At 43.5% G+C, this 25,185-nt stretch overlaps 1 protein-coding gene across 1 annotated transcript in view; it reads right to left on the minus strand.

The window, feature by feature from the left end:
* LOC144683601 (synaptotagmin-6-like) overlaps positions 1–24,104 on the minus strand; it is a 335,350-nt gene extending 311,246 nt beyond the window's left edge. Inside the window, exon 1 of the mRNA XM_078546785.1 lies at positions 24,029–24,104. The gene's annotated coding sequence lies outside the window, so the exon portion shown is untranslated. The remainder of the gene's footprint in view (positions 1–24,028) is intronic.
* Between the last annotated feature and the right edge of the window lie 1,081 nt (positions 24,105–25,185).

Genomic DNA, 25,185 nt, shown 5'->3' on the forward strand with positions numbered 1-25,185 from the left:
CATTCAGCCCCTTGAGCCTGTCCTGCCATTCAATATTAAATAGATAAATAAACAATAGTAAATGGATACTTTGGATTCCATTTCAGAATTGAATTCTGATTCAGAAGCTTATTGTTTTCCATCGATACTGTTAGAATTTGGTTAATGGATGCGAGTAGGCAACATTCCCTGATTGTTTCTCACTGGCCAGCAGATGTTCATACGATAGATAGCTGCATGTGTACTAAAAATAACCCATTGATACAAATCATATATCTTGAAGCTCTGCAGTCTTTTCTGGCCTGTATCTGACTGAATTTGACAACAGAATTCACAATTGTGCTGACAAAGCTGATCATCTGTCAATACAGGATTATAACCCTTCAGGATACAAACACTGGAGGATGATCGGAAGGTATTAGAGGTTTTCCTCAGACCTTTATCAGGTAACCGATAACCTGGCATTTATTGGAGACGTTGTTCTAAGGTGCTCAACATGCCTCTGTCAGCTTTCTGAACTTCACCCTACAAAGATTCCTGACAATGATAGCAAAGTGAACCTGTTTTAATCAGTACAAAAGCTTATTTGCAGACAAGCAAAACACAGTCTCTAGTACAGAATCGTTTTGGTGCAGCTGTCAAGTGGCATTATAATTTAATGCTTCCTGCACCTATAACAATTGCTACAGTAAAATGAAACTGTTAACCATAGTAATAATCTGTGTTGATGATTTAGCAATAACTTCCCTCATAGTTCAATGAGTAAATGGATTTAACACCGAGTGATGGAAGTGATGTCTCATATTCGATCAAACAGCTTTGATGAATGAACTGACTTCAGGTGGGTGACAATGGCGATACGATTGTGTTCAGTAAGCCTGAAAGAGAGGTGTGAGAAAGGAAAAGGTTTGGTGTCGAGCGGTGGGGGAAGTTGTCTGGGTTCCTCCATCCAGATCATTCTCTAGTGATGCCTGCTGCAAAAGATGTGTAGAAATCAGGCAAGAGTAAGGTTGCTGGACAATGTCCTTTCCTGGCTTACCAACTGCCACTATCCAGGGCACATAGAGAATGGTCACTTTGGTAAGGTACGAGGGGGGTGAGTAAACCTTACCCTGACAACAGTCACCAGCTCAAGGGCAAGACAGCAGAAAATTAGGCAAAATCCCATTGAGATAGAATGTTCTATTATTTGATAGAATCGATCACCATGTTAGATCCTATTTCTGAGAGGAAGAATCAAATTACTAGGGTGGATTTTACTGTTATGAAGGTGAACATACAAACATATGGATTAGGAGCAGGAGTAGGCCACTCAACCTCTCGAGCCTGCTCTGTCATGGCTGATCTGATTGTAAGCTGAACTCCACATTCTAGCCTATCCCCAATAACCTTTCACCCCTTTGCTTATCAAGAATCTATCTGCCTCTGCCTTAAAAATATTCAAAGACCCTACTTCCAACATCTTTTGAGGAAGAGAGTTCCAAAGACTCAACCTTCTGAGAGAAAAATATTTCTCCTCATCTCTATCTTAAATGGATGACCCCTTAATTTTAAACAATTACCCCCTAGTTCCAGATTCTCCCATAAGTGGAAACAGCCTCTGCTCATCCATCCTGTCAAGATCCTTCAGGATCTTATATGTTTCAATCAAGTCGTCTCTTACTCTTCTAAACTCCAGTGAATACAAGTCTAGTCTGTCCAACCTTTCCTCATAAGACAACCCGCTATTCCAGGCATTAGTCTAGTAAATCTCTGAACTGCTTCCAATGCATTTACATCCTTCCTTAAATAAGGAGACCAATACTGTATACAGTACTCCAGATATGGTCTCACCAATACTCTGTACAACTGATGCATAACCTCCCCACTTTCAATTCCCCTCACAATAAACAATAAAATTCTACCAGCTTTCCTGATTACTTTCTATGCCTGCATACTAATCTTTTGTAATTCATGCGCTAGGACGCCCAGATCCCTCTGCATCTTAGAGCTCTGCAATCTCTCACCATCCAGATAATATGCTTCTTTTTTATTCTTCCTACCAAAATGGACAATTACGCATTTGCCCACATTATAATCCATTTGCCAGATCTTTGCCCACTCACTTAACCTATCTATATCCCTTTGTAGCCTCCTTATGTCCTCTTCAAAATTTACTTTCCTATCTGTCTTTGTGCCATCAGCAAATTTAGCAACTGTACCTTAGGTCCCCTCATCCAATCCATTTATATAAATTGTAAAAAGTTGAGGCCCCAGCACTGATCTCTGTGGCACACCACACGTTATATCTTGCCAACCAGAAAATGACCGATTTGTAATAAGAACAGAATATGCTGGAAAAACTTAGGTCTGGCAGCCTCTATGGAGAGTTAACATTTCAAGTCCTATGATGCTTCTACAGAGCTCTGAGGAAGAGTCATATAGACTCGAAACTCAACTCTGTTTTTCTCTCCAAAGATGCTGCCAGACCTGAGTTTTTCCAGCATTTTCTGTTTTTATTTCAGATTTCCAGCATCCGCAGTATTTTGCTTTTACTTTAATGATCCATTTATGCCTAATCCCTGTTTCCTATTAGGCAGCCAATCTTCTATACATGCCACTCCCTATACCATCTAAGTGCCCTGCTATAACATCTTTAATAATTGCTTCTAACATTTTCCCTACCACAAATATTAAGCTAACTGGCCTGTAGTTTCCTGTTTTCCATCTTTTTAACTCTTACATTTGCTATTTTCAAATCTAATGGCACCTTCATCAAATTGAGGGAATTTTGGTAAATTAAAATCAATGCATCAGCTATTTCACTATCCGCTTTTTCTAAGACCCTAGGATGAAGTCCATCAGGACTCAGGGACTTGTCAGCCCGCAGCTCCGACAATTTGCTCAGTACCACTTCCCTGGTGATTGTACTTATCTTGAGTTCCTCCCTTCCTTCCATTTTCTGGTTTACAGCTATTTCAGGGATGTTACTTGTATCCTCTATAGTGAAGACTGATTCAAAATACCTGTTCAATTCATCTGCCATTTCCTTATTTTCCATTATTCATTCCGCAGACTCAGTTTCTCTCGGACCAATGTTCACTTTGTTAACCCTTTTCTTTTTTAAATATCTACAGAAACTCTTACTATCTATTTTTAGATTTTGAGCTAGATTTCTCTCATACTGTAATTTTTCCCTCAAAATTAACCTTTTAGTCATTCTTTGTTTTTTTATATTCTGTCCAATCTTCTGACCTGCCACCCATATTTGTGCAATTATATGCTTTTTCTTTAACTTTTTTAGTTAACCACAGATGGTGGGTCCTCCCTTTGGAATTTTTCTTTATCATTGGAATGTATCTATTCTGTGAATTCTGAAATATCCCCTTAAATGTCTGCAAATGCATCTCTATTGACATACTCCTTAAGTTAATTTGCCAGTTCACTTTAGCTAGCTCTACTTTCATGCCCTCATAGCTGCCCTTATTCAAGTTTAAAATATTAGTCTTAGACCCACTTTTCTCTCTCAAACTGAATATAACATTCAATCATATTATGATCGCTCCTACCTAGGGGCACTTCATTATGAAGTTGTTAAGTAATCCTATCTCATTGCACAAAACTAGGTCTAGTATTGTGTGCTTTGTCGTTGATGCCAGAATATGCTGTTCTAAGAAACTATCCCGAAAACATTCCATGAATTGCTCATCTAGGCTTGCTTGCCCTTCTGATTTTTCCAGTCTATATGTCAATTAAAATCCCCATGATTATTGCCATACCTTTCTGACAAGCTCCCATTATTTCTTTATTTATACTCTGCCCTACCATGGGAATACTGTTAGGGACCCTGTACACCACTTTCACAAGTGACTTCTTCCCTTTATCATTTCTCATCTCTACCCAAACTGCTTCTACATCCTGGTTTCCTGAACTAAGGCCATCCCTCTCTAGTGTACTAATAACGTCATTGGTTAATAGAGCCACCCCAACACCTTTTCTTAGCTTCCAGTCCTTCCTAAATGTCATGTACCCTTCAACATTCAGGTCCTAATCTATGTCACCCTGCAGCCATGTCTCTGTAATGGCTATCAGATCATACTTATTTATTTCTATTTGCACTATCAGTTTGTCTGTTTTCTATCGAATACGATGTGCATTCAGATACCGAGCCTTAAGTTTTGTCCTTTTATTATTTTTTTAACCTCTAGCCTTATCTGCTGGTGTGCTCTTAGATTTGTACTCTCTGTCCCTTCCTGTCACGGTCTGTTTACCCATTCCCATATTAATACCTTTCTCGCTTGTCTTGTCGCTATGCTTTGATTTACCACATCTGCCCAAGTTTAGTCCCTTGCCCCAACTGTTTAGTTTAAAAACCTCTCTACTTCCCTAATTATGCGGCTCACTAGAAGACTGGTCCCAGCATGGTTAAAACGTAGACCGGCCCAATATACAGCCCCCACTTTTCCCAGTACTGGTGCCAGTGTTCTACGAACTGGAACACACTTCTCCCACACCAATCTTGGAGCCACACATTCATCTCTCTAATTTTATTTGCCCTATGCCAATTTGCATGTGGCTCAGATAATCTTCCAGAGATTATTACCTTTGAGGTTCTGACTTTTAATTTAATGCCTAGGTCCTCATACTTTCTATGAGGAATCTATTTCCTAGTCTTGCCTATTTTGTTGGTACCTACATGGACCATGACCAATGGATCCTCCCCCTCCCACTGCGAGTTCCTCTCCAGCCCTGAGCAGATATCCCGAACCCTGGCACTGGGCAGGCAACACAGCCTTCTGGAATCACACTCTTGGATCTGGTGGGGTGGGGGTGTGCAGTGATCACAGGCAAGTCTCTGCAGCGACTTCTTCGTGGCTGGCTTGTGGTGCTGGGCAAGTGCTACAGTGCGGGAGAGAAGGGAATCTTGGGGCAAGGGTAACAGTGCGAGAGAGAGGGAGCCTCCGGACAAGGGCTACAGTGGGGGAGAGAGGGAGCCTCCGGACAAGGACTACAGTGCGGGAGAGAAGGGAACCTCGGGACATGGGTTACAGTGCGGGAGAGAAGGGAGCCTTGGGACATGGGCTACAGTGCGGGAGAGAAGGGAGCCTCTGGAGTAGGACTATAGTGCGGGAGAGAAGGGAACCTCGGGACATGGGTTACAGTGCGGGAGAGAAGGGAGCCTCAGGACAAGGGCTACAGTGCGGGAGAGAAGGGAATCTCGGCACAAGGGCTATAGTGCGGGGGAGAAGGGAGAGAAGGGAATCTTAGTGCAAGGCTTACAGTGCAATGGGGGCTCATGGCAGCACAGGCTAAAGGTTGCACACTAACACATACTGGGGGTGGCGGGGGTTGCGGGGGTCAGGGATGGAAAGAAAACGGCCAGGCAAATGGAAGAACATGTCAAAGATAAGCACCCTTCTGCAGCTGAGACCGTCTCACTTGAGCTCAATTGACATGCTTGGAGCCAGGCTAGTCAAGCAACCGTGCCCACTTAAGCAGCATTAATTCCTCAGTGCCAATGATTGCTCCTCTACTTTTAACTTCTCGCACGCAAACTTCAAACTCGAATGAGTGGTGAGGTGCTGCAGAACCATTGGGTGACTGGGTGAGCTTGAGGATTCCCCTAGGGAAAGGTGGCCATGGAACACTGACAGAGGGTGTGCTCCTCACCCTTTGCATTATGTTTAAGTCAACATTATAGTCTCACCCTCATAGCCCAAGCAAACCACAAAGCCTTGGAGTGCAGCTTAGGAAAATGCCTGCAGTTGAGATGAGAGTTCTGGATGTAGTCAAGCGGCTGAAGCTGTCGCCACTCGGTCATGTAGTGTGGGGCGGTGGTGGGTGTGGGTTTGGTCAACTATCATGTGCACTAAACAATGGGCATCCATATGATGGCCTGGACTCTCCAGCATGCGTAAAGGAGCCTGGAGAGGCAGCCGCAGGCAATGACTTGACCAAGAGTGGCCCTTAGGAGATAATTGCTGACCCTTGCGTCTCTCTCTTTGAAACTGCAGTCAGGAGATCATCAAGAACATGGAATCTGGTGATCTCACTGTCTGCCTTTTTGCTTATAGGCAGGAGAGAAGAAGGAGAAGAATGCGATGGAGGCCCCTGGCTCACCAAATGGAGGAGCCGAACCCTGAAGGCTCAACGGCAGCAGGGCCTCCTCCTCAAACAGAGGATGAACCCCACAGAGCTGTCGCTCATAGGTGCATCACTAGACCCAGGGTCTACAGATGGCGCATGTTCTACCTGCAGATGAGTGAGAACCAGTGTCGCCGATGCCTGCGCATGTCCAGGGAACTGATTACTCACATATGCCACTTTCTGCAGGATTCGGTACCACAGGGACTCCATTGCCAGTGGCAGTTAAAGTTACTACCACGTTCAATTTCTACAGCAGTGGTTCCTTTCAGTGCTCCACTGGAGACCCTTGTGGGATTTCGCAAGCCTCCACCCACAAATGTTTCCTGGAGGCCATGGATGCCATTTTTGCCAAGGCGCACAGCTTTACCAATTTTGACAGGGATCAGGCAAGCCAGGAAGCAAGAGCGCTGGGATTTGCTGAGATTTCTGGATTCTCACAGTTGCAGGGTGCCGTTGACTGTACCCATGTTGGTCTTAAATCTTCCTGGCAAAGGCAGTCCAGTAAAGGATTGCAAAGCCTTCCGCTCTCTCAATGTTCAGCTGGTCTGCGGCCATAACAAATGGATCATGCAAATTTGTGCAAGATACCCCAGAAGTGTCCACGACTCCTACATCATCAGCAGGTCTCAGATCCCTGACATCCTCCAGGGTCTACAGAGGCTGCAGGGCTGGCTCCTCAGGGACAAGGTCTACCCACAGAGGACGTGGTTGATGACGTCTGTGCAGCTGCCTCAGAGTGCTGCTGAGAGAAGGTGCAATGAGGCTCATGCTGCAAACCGGTGTTTGGCTGAGGACACCATTGGGATACTGAAAATGAGAATCTGGTGTCTGGACACATCTAGGGGAGCACTCCAGTACACTCACCAGAGGGTGTCACGCATCATCGTGGCTTGCTACACACTACACAACCTGACAATGCAGAGATGGGAGGACCTGGATGATGAGGAGATGCAAGAGCTGCATGTACCGTCCAATGAGGAGGAAGTCGAAGGGCATGAGGGTGATGAGGTCCTGGAAGGCAAGGGTGTAGGCGATGAGGCCATTGCACTGGCCAAATGGGGCAGGCGTAGTAATGAGGCCCTCATTGCCAAAAGATTCCAGGAAGATGATGACTCTTCTGACATCTTCACGTTGCATCTGGAAATGTCTGACACCCGTCTGGCTGAGGGCAGCGCATATACACTCTGTGAAGAGGGTCAGATGCTACTGAGAAACAGCTGCCACATGGGCTTTTAGGACAACTTGATTCTTTGGCAGGCTTCATCACCTGTTCCCTTCAGCACCGCACCTTCACCTGTCAGGAATGGTGTCGAGATGGTGGGGGGTAGTCCTGCTTCTAAGGTGCTGAGAGCACACAGAGAACATCACTGAACCCAGTGACGCCTGGATACAAGATTCTTGCAGCAAACATAAGCCACATGGAGGTGCACACATCACTGATTTGGAGAGTGACTTTGATGCTGGACAATTGCTATACGTGGAAGGTTACACATTGTACAGGGGAAAGGCCCTGGATTGTGACACTGGCCTTCATCTTGTGCAGGAAGCAGGGTTTCACATCTGAGTGACTGAATGAACTCTGCCCATCATAACAAGGAGCCATAAACAAAGAGACATACTTGGGAGTGTATTTATAATGGGAAATGATACGTGCAAGTGATTAACACCCATGCCCATGTTGTGCAATTACATCTTCTTGACCTTTCTAACCCTGCCACTATGTCTTTGTGCATTGCCAACATCTACAGCAGAGGTGGAGGCGGCCTGCTATGCCCTGTCTGTGATGACCTTGGCAAGCTGAGACCGGGAAGGACCCGGCCTGCTTTCGGGGTCTGGCTGTGTGGCAGTGCCACCCTCCTCGGCCTGCAGAGCCGGAGATGCTGGAGTCACAGGAAGAGGGGATTCGGATGGGCTGGTCACTCCCAGAGTCACCTGGGTGGACAGCCCCGGTGTGTGCAGCTGCTGACCCTGCTCCCTATATGTGCCCACAGGCCACTGGCTGACTCCTTTAGGAGAAGAGGCAGCTGGAGTGAGCTCAAGATGCGGCACCTCCCTCTTGCCTTGACACTGATGGATGTCAGCAAGTGCCTCAGTGATGGAGTGCAGCTCCAGCAGCAGTGCAGGGTCGTTATCTTGGACAAAAGTCTCCACGGTGGCCGCTACCCCACCAGTGTTGACCTCGGTGCATTGACATGCCTGGGACTGAAGGCAGATGGAGGAGTACAATCTGAGGGGTGCAGCGGACATCCCTTCCTGATGTTCCTGAGTTTGTCTTTGCAGCTCCAGCAACTGTGACATGACTGAGTCCAGAGGTTCCTCATCTGACTTGGACTCAGCAGATTCCTGACCCCAGCAGTTCTCTGAGTGCCAGCACCCTGGGATGCCCCCGCCTTTGCCTGCTGTGGATCAGACAGTGTGATGCGCTCACCAGATTGTGATCCCAAGGTTACTCTAAAACTAGGTCTTGCCGAGGAGTGTGTTTCTGTGCTGGTGGAGGGTGTGGGTGAGCGCTGTGATGGGTCTTCAAAGTCGGTGTCTGTGGATTCCTCTTCCATGGTGTCCTTGGGGCTGGAGTCGAGTACCTGGGTGATGGACCCCCTTGGCTGCTTCCCAGATATGCCTGCGAAAGCAAGGAGAGATAATTAGTGCATGGCAGGGGACCATAGAACAGGGGAACTCACTCACAGCATGGTTGTCTGATAGATGTTGCAGTGCAGGATCCTCACTTGGTTGAGCACCGCCAACCTCACCATCAGCACAGGAACAGTCCAGATCATCGCCGGCCAGCTGGATGGCTCTGTTTTCAAAGTCTGTCAGGACTTTGATTTCAGGCATTCCTCCACCAATCTGCTACCTCTCCCTTTTGTCGTGTGCCAGCTTGTCCTGCAGGAAGACAGATGGAGAGAGTGAAAGCAGGACACCTGCCAGGTCGGATGAGAAGGATGCCTGGCATGTGTGGGCAGTGAGTGGTGCCACAGATGAGATGAAGACATGATCTGCAAGGCAGATGAAGGTGTTTGTGACAGACTGAGTGGTGATGTCACTTGAACTGGCAGTGAGTGAGGGTCCTGTGGATGTGTGATGGGTTTGTGAGTGTGTGAGTTGAGAGTGATGAGAAGAGTGACTTACCCTGGTGGAACGGAGGAGATCATTCATCCTCTTGCGGCACTGGGTGGCTGTACTCTTTTGGAGGGGTCTGTTGTTGCTGACCACCGCTGCCGCTGTCTCCCATGCTGGATTGGTAACCTTGCTTGCTGATCTTCGGCCAGAGCACAAGTAGAGGACATGGAGGCAGTCTTCCACTACGTCTAGCAGGCATTTGAGGGGGGCGTCGCTAAATTTGGAAACAGCAATGTTTCCTGGCTTTGGCAACCATCGGTTCCCAGCAGCTTCTTATCCCTTGAAAAGTGCTAACTCCGTGCAGGGTGCCCTTTGAATATGGCAGCCAGTTTACTGAAGGCCTGAGGTCACGGAGGGGCAGGTGAAACCAAGGCCAGTGATCTAATATAAAATCCATGCATTTGATGTTTTTTTTAACAATGTTCCACATGATACGGGGTGAAATTCTACCATTGCCGTTGGCGAGTCAAACACCAATTTCCCCGCTCGATATCAGACTTTGCTGATTTCAGGGAAAATCCTGGCCATAGGGCGGAATTTTGCCCTCGGATGGTGGGCGGGCCCCACTGGCTCAGCGGCGAGCGGGCAGCCGAACTCCGCCGCCAAAACGGGGCCGGCTGCCATTTTGAGTGGGTGGGCCTTAAAAGCGGCCTTCCCGACAGGAAGTGCTATGCGCTTCCTGTGCGGGGGTAGGAGGGATTCCCCATCTGTCAAAGTGTGCTCTTTCACACATGCGTGTGAAAGAGCGCACTGCTCCTTGAGGCAAAGTGCTGTCTCAGGGAGTTTACTGACAGGTAAGAAAAGTAAAAAAATAGAGAAATAATAAAATTATTAACATGTCCCCCTCATGTGACAATGTCACACGAAATGGGACATGTTAATAAGAAACACATAAAGTTTATTACATTTTTAAAAAACGGACATGAAACTTCATCCCGCCAGTGGATGAAGTTTCATGAATAATCTGGAGCCCGCTGGGGCCCCTGGCCTGCCCGCCAGCCTTAAGCTTGGACAGGCAGGGTCTTTAACAAGGTTAATTAGCCTGTCAATGGCCTTAATTGGCCATTGACAGGTCGGCGGACGGACAGCTGATTTCGCTGTCCGCCCGCCTTCCTGAAAATTTAAATGGCCCGAGATGACGTCAGGGGTTCCTCCCAATGTCATCCCGCATAATTTTCCCCTCGGCGACCGGGCCACGCCCCCAAATCGCCAAGGGGAAAATCCTGGCCATAGTCTTTTGTCCGCATGCCCCTTTCTGTGAAGGCTGAAAGCATTTCACCGCTTTATATCCCAGTGGCGACATCCAACATTTCCAGGTCATCTGTAGTAAAGGCACGTGTGTAGTAAGACTCCCTCTGCTCTCTGCCTGCACCCCACCTAAACCCCCAAATCCACATTGACATCTGCTGCTGCACTGCCATACTTTTATTTCCCACACCAGCTAAATATCAGTGTCCGAAGCAACAGAATTTAGCAGCAAGTTAGTAGCCAATAATAGATGCTTTTCAGTCTGTGGGAATGATGTTTACAAGGAATTGGATGGAGCCTGCCTAGGCTCATTAGTCAAGCAGACAGAAGAGACTTTATTCTCAGCTGTCTGAGCTGGATTGTAACCCAACCCCTGAGATGATAGGCAACTTGCTCTAGCTGCACTACATAGATCCTGTATAATTTGCTTCATGTTATAGATTAAATCAACTGATTCAAACCTGGAAATTAAGCATTCATGCCCCAACATCACATAGCATAACACAGTCATATAGAACACCTTCATTATTTTGATGGCAATGTCAACTCATTTAAAATAAACAGTTGAAGCAGTGGCCAACCACACAATACAAATACATCAAATGTTTATACAATAATATCACAAAGCTTAATTCCCAAGCAATAGTAAGCACATCACTAAGCACGTCCAACATGCTAAGCAAATTATACTTTACATTGCCCAGAAAATCACAACTGACACAGGGATTGATGACATTCTTGGGGGAGGTACTCAAATTATCAGCATTAAGGTGTCAGTCATGGTCATTATTATTGGTGGAAGCCTAAACAACAACCCCTCTGCTTTTAATGGGGTGAGATGAGCCATCATTGGATATAGGGAGATAACACTCACAAAGAGGGAGCTACATGTGCATGAAGCAGATGAAGATCTTTAATACAAGCTAGCTGAAATTTGGCCACCATATATACGTTTGGTCATGACTACCATACGGGGTGTACTCATTTGTTATATTATCCAGCTTAACCTCTGCACAGCCTGGTCATAAAAGCATTCACATATTTCTACACTTACATGTGATATGCAAGTATACATGAACAGAATGTATCTCAAAGTTTATTTATAAGCTTTCTTACGCAGCCAACTAAAGCCCTTTACGAGAAGGTAATGAAACAAGACAAGTAATAGATAGAACAAACCATTTATGATGGTGAATTAATCAGGGAATGATAAATACACCATAAATAAGTACACACTATCTTTCTGTGAATACAGTCTGGGAAAGAGAAAGTGGTAATATTGTTTGAAACTGAAATCGGAAAAGGTGCAAATTTGCCTTCTCTAGTGAACATAAAAAATCATACGGTACTATTCAAAGAAGAACAGAGGATTCCTCCCCTGTTGTCCTGGCCAATATTTATCCCTCAACTAACATCACTGAAAAAAGATTATTTGGTCAATTATCTCATTGCCGTTTGTGGGAGTCACAGTGCGCAAATTAACTTTCCTGTTTCTCTACATTAAAACTGTGACTATGCTTCAAAAGTGTTCCATTGGCTCTGGAGTGTTTTGGATCCTCGTGAAGTTGCAAAAGGCAACCATAACCATAAGTTTCTTTTTTCTTTCTTTTGCTGATGGCGGAATGAAGGAAAAGGAAATAAAAAGAGTGGATCAGTGGATGCACACTGGAATTTAAGGTGGAAGTACATATAAACATAAAAACAGAAGCACTTCCCAGCAGTACCTGCCCTGATCTTGCAGGGAGAAGGCTGTTAAAATCAGCCCTGCACTTCATCCCCATAGAAAAAGACAATGATACGATTCCTCAAAACTAATAACCTGGTGTAAAAGAAACAGAATTTGGCATTGTCACTGTAAAACACTCATCCTGGGTGTTAGAGACAGATTTGAGGATGAGTTGATGTTTTTTGCAGAGCGGACATAAAGAGAGCATTGGAGACATTGAGTCTTGAAGTGGAAAGAAATGTGGAGCTCAATTGCAGGGCAGGGATAGATTTGGGTCAGTGACACAGAATGGAATTAACTCTGCATCAGCTGCTTTTATCATTATACATTCAAAAAGAATTGAATGATAGAAAATGCATAAGGTGATTAATTTGGTTTGTGTGTTGGTGTGTATAAGTGTGAAATCAAGTGAGAGTGTTGTGTTTTATCAACGTTCTCTTCTTGGTCTTACTCCAGTGCCTGGCCAGGTTGCACCTATTGAGCATCCGGATGGAAGAGGCATAAAATGATGGTGCAGGAATGGGGGAAGTGGTGGGGGGGTGCGGGGGGTGGCAGTAGAAGCGGAAAGTAAGAAATGTATGTTTACACCATCTACACCTTATAAATGAGAAGGGTGTGGGATGAGGGGAAAGTGAGAAGGAGGATTAGGTATGAGGATACTGTCATCATCCATAATTTCACCCCGCCACTGGCCATTGCCTCAACAATCATTGTCCTAATAATGGCCAGCACCGTGTCCTCCAGCCTGCCCCTTCCAGTTAGCACCTACTACCTATGGTTGTGCACCACCTTGTCCTGAAAAAAAGAGAAAAATGTGTCCGTGAACATTGTGTGATCTATTTGGGCGATGGGTCTGTCATGGTTGAATAGCTGGCGGTGTCAGCAAGGTGTGAGATGTGGGTGTAAGGCTTGTAGCCGTGCTAATTATATGAGGGTGAGGTGATGCACATGAATGTTAGGTATGATACTTGTTTGATAGGGATTGTTGGTAAGTGAATGCTGAGTGTAAGCTAGTGTTGCAGTTGCGAGGATATGGCATTTGAAGATGCATTCACTGGTATTGACCACTTGTGTGAGATCACTTCTAATGACACTCCAGGCAGTTCCTTGGGGCTTGACTTCTGGTATAGACTTACATGTCTATCGGCTCCAAAATAGGCTATCTGCCTTCTGACTATGTGACTGGAGGGCCTGCCTCCTTTATGATTGCGAATACAGAACTTTTCTCCTCCTTCGACCTCCTCCACCAAGGATTCCAGTGCAGCATCCAAAAATGTTGGAACACATGTTCTCCCCTGTTGTGGCATTCCTCACTCTTTTCCAGTATCACATTCTCTAAAATCACAACTTCCAGCACCTGCTCCATCCACAAAGCACCTCCATTTTAAGAGCAGGCTAACTTTAAGCACTGCAAGTTAGCTTTCGTTGATGCTAGTCGTTCATGATCTTGGCCCACTGCTGAGGCATCTAGCCAATGCAGTGCTGGCTGAATGCAGAGATCATTCAAAATGAGCAGGCAGCATGAAGATGGCATGCCGCTTGTATCAAAATAAAAGCACAGGGGTTAATAGTACATCTCGATACCCACACCTGTTTTCGGGGCTATTCAATTTAAGCCCCCATTGTGTCTAAACTGAATTACTCGAGGCTTTTGTGACTAATACAATGTAATTTTGAAATACATACATACGGTAAACAGACAATAACTTCACTTACTAGAGTGTACTGATTGCATTCCACAAGCAATTAACACATATTTCTTTTACTTATTACAGAGTCAGAACTTTATTTTTAATAGCTAAGTGGTGACACATACTGAATGGGTCTGTGAGGATTTATTAAGGGAACTTGATTATTATAAAGCCACTTCTCTGCTAAGTGCAGGCTGGAACATAAATAATAAATCTGGTAGATATCAGCCCAATTGGTGTTAAATAATCTTAAATCCTCCACATCGAGAATGCGACAAAATCCAATAAGCCTCCCAACATTTAAAGAGGAAGAATCAGGGTCAGTTGTAAGGAGACGCTTGTTCTGCTCTTTTGTGAATATTTTTCTCCAATAGTTAGCAGCACATGAGGAGATGGTAGCATAGTGATAATGTCCTAGTAATAGAACTAGTAATCCACAGGCCTGGGCCAATGCTCCGGAGATGTGGGTTCAAATTTCGCCTTGGAGGCTGGGGAAATAAATTAATAAACCTGGAAAAAAAATTAGTCTCAGTAATTATGACCATGAATCTACTGGATTGTCGTAAAAACCCATCTGCTTCACCAATATCATTTAGGGAAGGAAATGTGCCGTCCTTACCTGTTGTAGGCCATATATGACTCCAGACCCACAGCGATATGGTTGACTTTTACCTTCCCTCTGAAATGGCTGAGCAAGCCACTCAGTTGCTTTGAATTGCTAAAGGAAAGTTCAAAAAGAATAAAACCAGCAGACCACCCAGCATCGACCAAGGCATCAGAAAAGTCTTCACGGTCAGTGGGTCAAAAAATTGGAACTCCATTCCTAACAGCATGTACCTACACCACATGGACTACAGAGGTTCAAGAAGGCCATTCACCACCACCTTCTCAAAGGCAATTAGGGATGGTCTTGCCAGCCGACGCTTACATCCCATGAAAGAATTTTAAAAATTCTCACTTTACTTCCGGAAGCTTTTTGTTCCCTGAGCTTGGTTTAAATCAAAATCAGACTAATAGGCAGAGACTGCAGCCCATCCACAATTCCATCTCTCATAAATAATATGACTGCTCCACAGTGACTGAAGATGTTTTTTTTTAATGACATTGGATTACCAGGATTGTTACCAGATTCTTTACACAAAATCAATCTCATACGTGCCGCTTGATGAACACCAAAAACCCCAATGTATCTTAACCATGAACTTTTGTGCGCTAATGTAGAAAGCACAACTGACAATGGTGAAACATTGGAAACAGCGGGTGTGCAAGCAGCTAGAATTTGAGGAGCGCAAAAATCTAGGGGCACTGGGGGCTGGAGGACATTACAGCAGAGAAAGAAGATCAAGGAGGTGTGGATTTGAGTAACAGCTTTTACCCACCACAGAAAATCACAGCAGGAGCAAGTGAGGCTCATTGCGATGTGGATAGAGGTAACACTTAGGGTTACAAGGTAATTCATCACAACATACATGTTTTTTAAATGTTCCAATGACACCACAGAAATACATGAAATTGTTCAATTAACTTCAGTTTTTACTGCCAAATTGGAAAATATGGGCAGGATTTCCCCAGAATTGTTCCCTGTATCAGGAGGTGGGTTTGGGATGAGCAGGATAAGCAGGTCCCAGAAAGTGACATTGGATTGTGTTTCCAACCTGATCCCATCCTCTACCAGTTTTCCCTGGGGTCTAAGGATCTTTCGGTTTAGTAATTAATAAGTGGTTGAGGTTGTTAAAAAAAAAATCATCTATTTGCTACTTTAACATTGAATCCTTCACTCTCCAGCCACTGTACCTGTTTCCTGACTTGTCAGTAATTCACCGGGTCACCAAGGGGAGCACATAGCGGGAAGAACTTCTTTAAGGAAACTCACAAACTGTAAAAGTTACACTGAAAAGCTCCAGCCATGGACATTGAGAGCCTGCTGTTCAAAGCACTTCTTCTTTCAGAGGATGTTTTCACTGCTGGACAGGTGATAGGCAACTTCTTGGGAGGCACTTCACCTGTCTAGAATTTCACTCACCTTCAGCTTCACTTTCCTGCATCCAGCTTTCAACATGGCAGGGCATCCATTTATGCAGATCCACCTTGAATTTTATGATGAGGGCCAAGAGCTGAAGCCACACCACTGCCCACAGCAGCAGGAACAGTTGTCTTCTCATCAATTCTACTTCTTCCCTGTCTCTCCAGAAGACAGAGAGGATGACCCTGAGATCCAGCTGGAAGGAGGTAAGACACCAAAACAGGAAATACAGGCAGAGGATCAGCTCTCTCGACATGTCAGAGCACCACTGCCTCGGGATGCTCAGGCTCCCGGGGAGGTCATTGCTGATATCTGCAGCCTCCTGGCACAAAACTCCCTTCCCAGAGGGCATGCAATGCCAGCGCTCAACAAGGTCCCTGTCCCTAGAGGGCCAACCACATCCCCCTCCTGTCCACCTCTGAGTGTCTGCCTCTCACCAAATTGTGCGCTCTTTTCTCCTGCAAGGAGAAAAAGCAGGGAGCTGTGAGTGGTCATAATAGCTTGTGTGGGGAGGAGGGGAGGACAAAATTGACAGAGAGTGGCTATGAGGCATTGGTGCAAGAGGGCAATAGGATGAGGGTGAGGGTGAATGTTGGTCAGAGAGTTTGTGATGTGAGGTGCCTGCAGGGAGAGGAATCATTGGAGGTGCAAGGTGTGTTGTTTTGGTGTGTTGCTGTGCAGATGGGTGCTGGGCAAGTCGGAGTGTGGAGCTTGGCACCTGGAAGTGTTATGCCACTTGACTCTTCCCAACGTCCTGGATCCTTTTGATACACTGTCTCCAGGTTGAAGGAAGCACACTCCTATGCCTACTTGGCTGGAGAAGTCACCCTCTTCCCCCCATCCTTGGGAGAGCTCTCCTCACTACAGCCCCTCAGATCCTGTAGCAGGGCTTCCAGGTGAGAATGAAAGCCCCTGGGGGCTGCAAGCTCAAGTGCTGGTGAGCTTTGCTGATGTATGCGATGTCCCTTTAATTAGAAACCCTTCCTCTGGCAAAATGGACGCGTCACCTCACCTGCCCTCCCTAATTGGTTAGGGGGCCTGGAGGCAAGATTGGTTTGTCCTGTTAAAGAACAACAGCTGGACATAGTGTACAGGGAGCCGGGTTCTAGATGCAAAAATGGTGCCATCGTTTCAGTAGGGAATAAGGTAGTACAATCATGCCCTATGTTTCCAGTACATGTACAATCAGGCGGTTTACAATAACAATGATTGTGCAACGCATATAAATTCTATTCGTTGGTGCTGGGTCATAAAATCATTCCCTTTCTCCCATCAATCTTTCACTAAGCCTCAATCATTCATTGGAGGAATATTATCCATGGTGCAATTTACTAACTTTGGCAACGTTAAGTGAAGATTCGATCTGATCACTGTGTTAGCTACATTATAAATATTTCAGAAAAATTTCCTATGTTTGCTATTTCCAACAAGATTGTAAATGGATTTAAAGCAACAAATTTACAATTATATAAGTGATACTACTGATACTCTTGCCAAGTTGAGATTGGGGCAATACAGTCAGAGAAAATCTTCTTCCAACTTCACATCCATCATGTTAGAAGGTTTTCCACCGCAACCTCTTTAGGCCTTTCTACTGCACTTTAATTGCAAAGCTATTATGGAAGAGAGCAACAAAGTTAGAGTCTGCATGTCTCAATACTAAAATACATGTTCCAAAGGCCAAATGTAAACACCTGCTCTATCTAATCTACCCTCAGAGTCCTTCACAACTATCTTGCCAATCTTACAAGCTAATTGCATTAATTTACACAAATCAGCAAAACAGATCAAGGTAAAAAAGGAGAGGATAAAAGAGACCAATTTAGTCCATCTATATCCAAATTTATGTTCACAAAGTTATCAAAGAAGAACATTGAATGAAATGGGAGATTTTAGGAATTAAACCTTATTAAATGTATTTTCCACACACAAAAACACCCAGCTCAGCATCAGTTGATATGTAATGTCAGATCAACTGCCCTGCACATATAGGAAACATGTCAAGACCCAAAACTATATTCACAGGGCAAAACATCCCAGTATAACTTCAAATAAGTACGTATGTCTGTAAATACGTACAAAGGGTAGAGTTTTATTGGTTTATCCCAGGGCAATTTGGCTAAAATCCACTAAAGCAGTATAAAAGATGGAGGAATTTCAATTTTAAGTTATGGTCATGGCAAATCCTTGCTTCCACGATCTTCTGCACAGCTTTAAAAAAAATCATGCTTAAGACAGCCCTATCTACAACCCCAGAGCGAATTAATCAAGGTAATGTGATGGTGATGTGTGACAGTTCACTCAGGCAGTCCGAGTTGCTGTGGCAACATACGCTTTTACATACATGTTGCAATCTGGAGCTGTGGATAGTGATGGTGGAGCCTCCAATGTTGTTTCCATTACATGGCTGGCCAAGAATCTCCCCTGCTCTTACTCCCTGCCATTGGTGTGTGTTGGCAGGATTTGTAGGTTGATACTCAGCCTAGTTAGCCATGTTATGAACACACCTTCTTGGGCCATCAAGTCCTCAGGTGGGACTCGAAGCTGGAGCTTCTGGCTCAGAGGCAGGAATGCTACCCACAGTGTCACAAGACCTGCTCAAGGCAACTTAGCATTAGCTAATTGAACCTGTTTGCAGGCTTTTGAAAACTCTCTTAAAATTAAGCTTTTTGTAGGTGTAATGGCACCAACAGGCATCTTTTAAATGTTTAAATATAAAAAATACTTAATTTACTAAGAAACATTCTTCTGTACATCAATGGAACTAGTAAATGGTTTTGGATAGTTTTAAAAATCGTTTTTAGATATAAGTGGTGAGTCGCAAATTGCTACCAATTGCTGGGTGATTAAAGCCACTCTGTTGTTAACCTCACACAAACGGAAGCTCAACGTCAACCTCACAGTAAGTGTCAGGAAACTGCTGCACTTTCATTGTAATTTTAAAAGAATCTCACCGCAGCCATTTATTTCATGTTGTAAGGTCCCTGTTAATGAAATGATTTATGGCCCAAATGTAAAACTGAGCTTTGAAGGCCCAGAAAAGGAACAATGAAACTGTGAAATCTCACTTGTTACAGGTAATCAATTGTTTCTCCAAGGTTTTTAGACTTACACTTTTTTTTTTCTTATTTTTCCTTCCTGACTCTTTTTTCTCTCTCTTAAGCCAATCTTTCTTTCCCTCTCTTTTTTTCTCTTGTTGTATCTAATTGGACTCTAATTCACTCTACATCCTTCCCCATTATTTACTCCTATCCCTAAATTTCATTGGTTAAGGGGAGAAACCATTGGGCCCAGTGTACATGAGATCTCAGATGCCCTGTTGACCTCACCGTGCTATCAGCAATTCGCATTTCCCGAAACTTGTGGGGCCATGATGTTTAGATTGTGGCATCTAGGCAATTGAATCAAAATCACCAATATGAACCTAGTTTATAGGTCATAGGAAATAGGAAAGATTCCGAGGACTTGTTACAACCAGGTGAGAAGGGGTGAACTGGCTCCCCACTATTCAACCTCCTTGGTTGGTCACAACAAATGTTTAAGTTTCTTTTTCATGAGGATATGCCTTTTCCAAATCAGAATGTATTTAACTATTTTACCTGTGAGCAAAAAGGAGCCAAACAAGGTTTTCTTGAGTCAAAGAAAGAGCAAATTGATGAACCGCTAAACCTGACAAAAATAATAAAAATGCAAAGTCACACACAGGTTTCAGAAATAAAGGAAGTTAGAGTCCAATTAAAAAAAGTTAAAAGAATATGTACTTTTTAATGTCCTTTGATTGTCCATGAGATGTAGATTTTTAAATGTTGTGGCCGATTTTAGTTAGCTAGTTTCGTGGATATGGTCAGGTGTGGCAATTATTACGAGATCTCAGTTCGCTGGTAGATTTCTTGTAACATTGGCTCCTGAACTGGGTAATACATTTGTCCAAAAGGGGGAGAAGGTGAGACCAGCAGCTCTCAGCTTTTTTTCTCTGCTGAAAGCTTTCTTGCAATCTCTCTGCAGTGGCTGCAGCCTGACCTGAAATACTTCACCCATTGTGTATTTCCAAGGGGTTTTGGGTGGGTCTGTCTGTGGCAGCCATTATTTCAATATTCAGCACTTTGCATTTTAATGTCTCTTCCTTAGACAGTGACAGGTTTCAATGGGTCTCTGAATTATAGGAAATGTCTCTCTCGTCACACTCCCTTGAGGATGTTTTTCACCTTCCTCTTGGAGGGTGGCCTTGCATTTAAAATAGTTTTTTTCTATATCATTTCAAATTGCAACATTTCCAGTCAGTTAAAAGTTGAAAAATCATATTTTCAAAAATAAGGGGCATAGCCTTGTGACAGGCTTAAGAGCAGGAGTAGGCCATTCAGTACTTTGCACCTGCTCTGCTGTTTGATATGATCATGGCTGATCTCATTGTGGCCTCAATTCCACTTTCCTGATCTGCTCCCCACCACCTCTTAACACTTGACTCCCTTGTCTATTAAGAATCCATCTAACTCAGCCTTGAATAAATTCAAAGGCTCAGTCATGAGCCTCTCAAAGCTGGAGGGAGCAGAAGGTGGTGGTGTGGTGGGAAATAGGGGAAAATTAATGGGAAAAAATATCACAACACAAAGCAGGCAAAAAACATAGTTATTTTGAATAGAAGCTGACAATTTTAGTCTCCACAGCTGCAATTAACCTCCAGTGTTCATGAGCAGCTTCAGTATCACAAGGAATAGCTGAACAATAGTCTTAAGAGATACAGCACACTGAAGGTAAAACATGACTCCACTTTAGCAATTAAATATTACTATGGTGCTGTAGACTCCAAACTACGGATGAGCATCATTGCAAGAAATAAATTAATGTTCATAAAAAATATACTATAACACTTTGCGCTGCCTTGAATACAAGGTCATGGGACCTTAGGGTCTGGTTATTTTTAAGATACATTCTATTCTATGCCTGAGGCTACTCTTTACAACTCAGTCCTTACTATGTCATATCAATGCTCCGTATAAAAATGTCAAGTTATAGCACACACACAGAGAATCTGAACAATGTGTGGAACATAATACCAGTTTTATTGTTTTATCTGTGTTTGCTGAAAATCTAAGAAGAACTGTCTAGTTGAACAGATACATTCAACTTTAAGTCTGTCACAGTATGACATTTACAGAACACTGCTTTTGGAGCTTGGGACTCAATGAATTTTGTGAGAACCAAACATTCCCTAGGAGGAAAGAATGTGAATCCCAGCTCTCCATTAACCTGCAGAGAGAAATGATTCCCCTAGGGCCACAGAGGAAATAAATACACCCAGCTCAATAAACACCATCTTTACATGCTTGATGATAAAAACCCTCATAGTCTTCCTGGATTTCAAGTTTGTACCAAGCAAATGGTTTGTTTTTGCTGACCTCTGAACCAGTGACTCTCAGCAGGTTATTGAACCAGAGAGGGATCATGAGCAATGTACCAGAAAAATGAACAGTAAACAAATACATTAATGTTTGAAAGGCAACATCCGATCTGGTAAAGGAAGGCATACCAATAAAGCTGTCCCTTGTTGCATGCAAGGGAAATGATAGGTTTCATTTTGTTGTGAAGCTCTTGATTTGAAACTACACAACTGAACTTAGGAAGCTGTAAAATGTGTGGCAGCAATAAAAGGTGAGTGACAGCAACAAGCACAAACATGGACTTGATTGATGGAACTAATTAGAGTGAAAAGATTAATATATTCTTAATAGTTAGGAAGTTACTAAAATTGCTGGTATAATAATCTAACCTCCTTCAACCTCACTCCTTCAGTTTGTCATTAAAACTCTGACAACCATGCTAGCATGATGCACTCACATTCATCTCCAAGTCTATATACAATTGTACTCACAATTTTTGGCTAAGGGCCATAATCCCAAGAAGCAACTTACTTGAGTGCCACTTTCACAGATCCACAATAAGGAAACATGATCTTGTTTAACAAAAGCATATTATATACATCAGACAATATAACCATCTTAATACATAACATCAAGGCAACTTTACTTAGCATTAGCTACAGTATATGAAGTATGTTTAACGGTGTTTCTGGAATAAATAGTGAGCCTTTGTTTCCATAAACCATTCTGTATCATTTTATGATTCAATGAAATGGAATTTTAGGGTTAATTTTTTTTCCATAATGCAATCTCTCCAAAACCTCTCCAATCTGGAGACAAAACTCTAAACTGTTGGCTTAACTGCTTCTTAATAACTGTGGCACAAATATTCCAGATTGTACCCCCAATCCCCCACTTTTCAAATGTTTCCTTTTGCTTTCAGTCTCTCGCCATAGTTGTACGAATACAACCATCTCTCTGCATTGCTAAACTTAGCTTCTTAACTCTGGCCTCTTGTAGACTTACTACCCAAGGCCCCTTATTGGAAGAACTCAGAAATGGTGGAGCCCAGCCTCGTGTTTCAAAACAAAGTTCCCTGCCCAACTAACTTAATGCACACATAATTTATTCAATGCAAGTTATTATTGCTTAGATTAGCCAACATTTGTGCACCCTTCTGAAAGTATAGATACACACACAGTTCCTCTTGTCTGTTATAGATTTTTCATTAAAAATCCATACAGTTCCATCCTGAATAGGATAATTTTCAATTCACCAAATGGACAGATCTTTCCTGGAAGATTATTGTGTAACTGCCGAAAGAAAGCCTTCTGTCAGATTTATCTCAATAAAATTTGGAAATAAAGCCAAAGAGGTGTTATTAGAACAAACACATTATCATTAATGAAGCACTCAGCTTATGTCTTCATTTTCAACAATCATTTAATTATATGTATTTTGCTGGGAAAAACAAACTCTAACTGAGATTGGTTGAAACCAAACGGGAGCTGGTTGTGAGAAGCACCAGGTGTAAACCCTATACAAAGCATATTTACTTCAAGCATGAAAGCATTGTTTTCTGGCCGAACAAATCGCATTATTTAAAACATTTCATTCTAAAATCAGAAAATAGGGTGCTCATTATGATTGTTATTTACATCTCTGCGATCAACCACCTACTGTAACATAGTTGCCAAACCTGGAAGTGGGGTGTCTGAGTTGATATTTTAAGAATTAAAAAAAAACTACCTATGTATTTACCAAAACAATAGAAGAACAAATAAAATAGGTCTCTAGTCAAACTGCAGTTAACAATCACTTTTAGTTAACAGGACTAGATTGATCCACCAAATAGCCTATTTTTGCATAACGCCGGACACCAGGAGCCCACAGGTAATCCAATAACAGGTTGGATTCTTCCAGACTTTACAATTTTAGATTGTGACCACTGCTCCCATTTGTTTAGGCAACAGATGTCAGTAATGATTTTGCTATTGCAATTAACATCTCCTCGGGGCTCTTCTTTCTTTACTTGCCCCATTGCCTTTTGTTCTGCCTCATCATCCTTTTTGTTATTTAATCATCCCTACCTTCTATGCTGTCACAAACTTACCCTCCCGTTCATTCCTCCCCTCTCCCTGCCTCTTCGCTTGTTTAAAACCTGCAACATCTGTAAAAGGTTTTTTTTCAATTCTAAGGAAAGTTCATTCATTTTGCCCCTCTACACATGCTGCCTGACCTGTTGAGTACCTGCAGCAGTTTCTTTTTGTATTTCAGACTTCCAGCATCCGCACACTATGTTGCCTTCACATTGGATTGGACTCTCGTTGCTCTACCATATGGATCAATTATTACCCGGAACGCTGCCCTCATTTTACTGAATAGCGCCGATACTTCTCAATGTCCAAAGCAGGCAATCCATCCATCTCACAAAGCTGGGCGTTGCAAAGTGGACACAGTCAATAATTCCACGCGTCTATTATTCTAACCCAAATACAGAGTGTTGACGATCTACACATTTGGTCCATCTTGTGACTGTTCCACAAAAAACAAACACATTGAAAAAAACCTCCCTTTAGAAAGGAAACACCAGTTGTTCTTGGCAGGACCCCAAATTAGGGAAACTGCAATGATCTTTGGAGTTTAAAAAAATTATTTTAATAACTTGAACAGATGAAGCATGATTATGGAAAGGAACACATTCCTGCCCCGGTATAATAACATTGTGAAATAATATGTAGATTAAAATTTTAATTACCCAATCCACCAGCTCCAGTGATCTTTCGGTTTCAGCCCGCGTTGCTGGTTCTTTCTAACCCCATCTCGCCTCATGCTACAAGGCGTCGCTATTTTAGCTCTTCCACTTAGAGGGGAGCATACTGGTGATGTAAAAGACCAATTCGCAGTGAATAATATCCAAGTACCTCTGTCTATCCTGCGGAATGTGCAACCTGCGGAAGAATCTGGCCAAACGCCCTCTCACTTCAAGAGATCAGTATCTCCAGGGAGAGGTCGGTGTGTACGCGGTAAGCATGTAGTGTCTAAACTGTGAACCTGAGAGCGATTACTCAAACTAAAACACTTCATGTTAAAGATTGCAAGTAATGAATAAGAATAATGGCGAATATAATGATGGGGACATTCAATTGTGAGAGGTCAAGACCAGCAGTCAGAAGCGATTAAAGTGACAGGTAAGATATATGGGCATGAGGGAAAATGGCCAGTCACTGTATACACTGATCTATTGGCGAGAGTATACACTAATCAAAGTAAAGGAGAAAATGGAAAAGTGAGAAACATCCAAATGTGTCCCAAAATGATCGCAATTGCTATTTTCCGCTAGTCCCTGTTACACCAAAGTAGAATAATTTACAGAATGAAGCGATGGAACTCACCAGTGGTGCATGAGAATTCTATAGCCTCAACTCGTAAATAGGATGGCGCCTGGCCTCGCTGTCACAATAGTAGTGCAATCTTAATTCTGAATGAAAGCTGTGCGTAGAATGCAGCACCTCCCAATATCATTGGCACTTAGCACGGATCTGATGCGGGATCGGCCTCGATTAAATATCATCCCTAAGGCTGGAATACATATTCGTTTTAACCTGTTCAGTGTAATTTTAACACATCCTATCACAGCTTGAGATATAGCGTGGGGCAGGTCAGTGAGATGGCATGGGGCAGGTCAGTGAGATATAGCATGGGGCAGGTCAGTGAGATATAGCATGGGGCAGGTCAGTGAGATATAGCATGGGGCAGGTCAGTGAGATATGGCATGGGGCAGGTCAGTGAGATATAGCATGGGGCAGGTCAGTGAGATATGGCATGGGGCAGGTCAGTGAGATATAGTATGGGGCAGGTCAGTGAGATATAGTATGGGGCAGGTCAGTGAGATATAGTATGGGGCAGGTCAGT

The sequence above is a fragment of the Cetorhinus maximus genome, chromosome 8, assembly GCF_964194155.1.
Source record: "Cetorhinus maximus chromosome 8, sCetMax3.hap1.1, whole genome shotgun sequence".
Lineage (NCBI taxonomy): Eukaryota > Metazoa > Chordata > Chondrichthyes > Lamniformes > Cetorhinidae > Cetorhinus > Cetorhinus maximus.